Below are 4,416 nucleotides of genomic sequence, written 5' to 3'. Positions count from 1 at the left end.
CCTGGTCATGCACGACGTAGCCGACTATGTGATGAATCACAAAAGGCAAGACGCCAAATAGCACGAGAGAGAACAAGGCATTCACTACAAAATACCATTGAAACTTTATTAGGGTGCAATGAAAGACAATGCTTGCCTGATGTACACGAAGAAAACTCTGAAACCATGGATGTTGGGACGACTGAGAACATAACATTGCGATGTAATCAAGAGACTGTAGAGCCTATTGTTATCCTTGAAGAGGGAACTATTCTAAAGTAGCAAAGCATTGTTTGTTCAGCCGCTTTGAATACCCAACTTCTCTCCTTTTACATCACAAGTCATTGGCACCTATTCTATTCAAAAAGTGTGTGTTGCACAGCTTAGGAAGCTTAGATTTTGTTTGCTCCAAATGTGGCGCAAAGGCTTGGAAGGTTGAAGGAAAGACTATCCAAACATTCGTGGGTAAATATTGTTGCTCTGATGGAAGAGTTAGATTACTTCCTTTGAATGAGCCACCAAATGAATTGAAAGCTTTGATGAGCTCAACCACAACAAAAAGTAGATAGTTCTTGCAAAACATTCGTGGATATAATAATGCATTGGCATTTGTGTCTCTTGGTGCCCATATCGATGAGACTATTTATTGTGGTGGAAGAGCTGTATACACTTTTAAGGTACATGGCTCTGTGTATCATAGCATTGGTTCTCTAGCGCTAGCAGAAGGACAAAATGAAGTTCCACGCTTTGCACAATTATATTTTTTCGATACCGAACATGAGTTGAGCAACAGATTGCATCATGTTTCAAATTTAGATCGTAGTATTCTAAAGTGTTTACAATTGATGATGCATAGAGTAAATCCCTATGCGAATGCTCTACGATCTATTGCTACTTTTTCTGGAGATGCAATTGTACCCAATATTAGGATGGTTATTGTGGAGCATCGTTGTGATGGTTGGCAATATCTCACTCCAAGGGGTTATAAAGTTGCTGCAATTATGTCTGGGCAAGGGGATGATAGAAATATTTTCCATCGCGACATTGTACTAAATTTTTGACACGGGGGCTTGAAAAGAATCTACAGCATGCATCGGGCTTATATGTCCTTATTGCATGTTTTATTATTTCCAAGTGGAGAGGATGGGTGACGTCTTTACCTTCAAAAAACTAGCGATGGAAAAAAGTTAAGTTAAAATCAATATTATGGCTTTCGCTTACAAATAAGAGATGATACATTGGAGTGTCTTCTTTGAGGGGTAAGGCTACTACAACAATATGTCGTGGATGCTTATAATACTATAGAGGAGTCACGACTATTGTGGATGCGAAATAACCAAAGAACACTTCGTGCTGAAGTGTACCAAGGATTGGTTGACATGGTTGAGTCAAGAGATGGCTTAGAGAGGGCCGAAGGTCAAAATGTTGATCGTAGAATTGTTCTGCCTTCGTGGAGGTCCAAGATATATGTGCCAACTATTCCAAGATGCAATGGCGATTCTTCGTAGTAGGGGTAAACCCAATCTCTTCATCACATTCACATGTAATCCATGATGGAAGGAAGTAGAGAATGCCTTACTACTTGGACAAAGTGTTGTCGATCGTCCTGATGTGATTGCACGTGTGTTCTATCAGAAGTTCCAAGATATGATGCACTTACTTATCAAGCAAGCCTTATTCGGGGAGGTGATTGGACATGTTTCAGCGATAGAGTTTCAAAAGCGATGTGTTCCTCATGCTCATATATTGTTGATACTTGCATTCGAATATAAGCCCATAGGTACATTTCACTATGACAAGTTGGTTTGTGCAGAGCTCCCTGACAAGAATGTGTTTCCAGAATTATTTGATGTAGTTAGCCATTGTAATGCTCATGGTCCACGTGGTCCTTTGAACCCAAGTTCTCCATGTATGGTTGATGGAAAGTGTAGATTCAGGTTTCCACGAACATTTTCTACGTCTACGACTATAAATGAAAGGATATCATGTGTATATGAGACGAGATGATGGAAGGTTTGTTCCGTTTAAAAATTATAATTTAAATAATTGTTGGGTTGTTCCTTATAGCCCTTTCTTATCACTAAGATACAAAGCCCATATTAATGTCAAGATCTGCTCAACTGTCACTGTCGTAATTTATCTTTATAAGATGTCTAGAAGTGACATGATAGAGCCACTATTGTTCTTCAATATTTTGAAGGAGCTATTGATGAGATCAAGAGTTATCTCAATGAACGTTATGTTTCTGCATCAAGGCTATGTGGAGAATATTTGGCTTTGACATGCATAGTGAAAAACCTGCTGTTCAACGATTGCAAGTACACCTTCCATTGTAGAATATGGTTACATTTCAAGATGGTGATGATGTATCAACTTTGTTGGATAACGAGCAAAATAAAAAAACTACTTTGACCGAATGGTTTGTTGCAAATCAGAATTATCCAGAAGCAAATAGCCTCACATATAATGACTTTCTAAGTGGTTGGGTATGGAATAAAAGTCAAAAGGCATGGTCTCCATGACAACATGGTGTTTCGATTGGAAGAATGTATAATATTGTCCCAACTGCTGGTGAGGTTTATTACCTACGAATGATACTCAATATTTGCAAGGGATGTAAATCTTTTGAAGACTTGCGAATGTATGATGGTCACATTTTTTTTACATATAAGGAGGCATGTATAGCTAGAGGATTATTGCAGGACGATGAAGAATGGTCACTTTGCCTCCAAGAGGCATCTTTTTTTCAAAATGGAATGTAGTTGAGACAACTCTTTGCAATCATATTAGTGTTTTGTGAGCCACTGCATCCGATTACTCTTTGGGACGGATTTGGTACCGAATTTTGTGAGGACTATGTTTATGCCTTAAGGATACATATTTCAGATGAAAGTGTACGATTTGATGTGGCAAAAAATCAAGCTTTGCTTCATATAGAATGCTTTTTGCAACAACATGGGAAGAGGCTTTGCGATTACATGTTGCATGCAATAGGCTCAACAATGGTATCCTTAAGTGAAACGGTGCTATGGCTGAAGAGACAATGTTTAATGTTGATGAGCAGCGTAATATAGCAGATCGTATGGAGATTAGGATCAACGAGATGCTTACCACAAGTGCTGCAAGCTATTGACACACATTCAGGGAAGGTATTTTTCTTAGATGGTCCTGGTGGATCAGGAAAAACTTACTTATACAATGTAGTTCTTTCACGAGTATTCAAGAAAGTTGTAGAATTGCTCTTGCATATGCATCATCAAGTATTGTAGCTTTGCTTTTGAGTAATGGAAGGACTGCTCATTCTAGGTTTAAAATACCTTTGGAGCTTCACTCTGAAGCAACTTGCAATATAAAGGTAAATAGTCAGCTTGCAGAACTTCTAAGGAATGCAACTTTACTTATATGGGATGAAGCTCCCATGACACATTGCTATGCATTTGAAGCAGTGGACAAAACTTTAAGAGATATTATGTAGTGAAATACTTTGTTTGGTGGAAAAGTCATTTTGTTTGGAGGTGATTTTTGACAAATAGTACCTATTGTACCAAAAGGTGGTTGTGCAGACATTGTAAATGCTTCATTGTGTCATTCTCACATATGGAAATGTACGAAGATATTGAGGCTTACCAAAAATATGTGTATACTTGAACGTGGTCAAAATGCGCTTCAACAAAGTTTTTTGCACTGGGTGCTTGATATTGGCAATGGGGATAGAATGATGGAGGAGACAGATAGAGTCAAAATACCTTCACACATGATGCTTCCAGAAAATAGTTTGGCCGATCTTCTAAGCTTTATATATGGAGATTTGTGTTGTGTGCAAGATCATGCAAGTTTTTTCAAAGATTGAGCAATACTTGCCCCGCAGAATAAAGAGGTGGATTTAATCAATGTCTATGCATTGCAAAGAATGCATGGAGTTTGCAAAGAGTATCTTAGTGTAGATTCGATTTTTATGTCAGAGGAAAACACACATTTGTACACAATTGAATATCTGAATAGCCTTACTCTTTGTTAGCAACTGGACACACCCAATAGAGAATGATTGCTCGAAAGAATATTATTTTTTGTAATTATTCTTTAGTTGAGAAAAACCAACATTTTACCTTTGTAAATAGTGGGGCTTACAGAAGTTTCCAGATTGTATCCCATTTTTGACATTTAGATTGAGTGGATGGTTAAATTGGAACCTTAGGGTTTGAGATTGTAAGGTATTTATACCACTTTTGACCTTAATGAAAAAACCTTTGTCATTTTTAAAAAGTTTGTCTGTGTGAGTGAGCGTACTGTGTACGAGAGAGAGAGAGAGAGAAAGAGAGAGAGAGAGAGAGAGAGAGAGAGAGAGAGAGTTTCATATTGACGCTACGCGCGTATCGGTGGTCGGAATCGAGTGCGGAGAAGTGCAGCGTGTTGCCACCGACAAGAGCTACACGCCAA

Source organism: Adiantum capillus-veneris, chromosome 12 (genome assembly GCF_014529385.1).
Source record: "Adiantum capillus-veneris isolate H3 chromosome 12, ASM1452938v2, whole genome shotgun sequence".
Taxonomy (NCBI): Eukaryota; Viridiplantae; Streptophyta; class Polypodiopsida; order Polypodiales; family Pteridaceae; genus Adiantum; species Adiantum capillus-veneris.
This window is presented reverse-complemented; position numbering follows the sequence as displayed.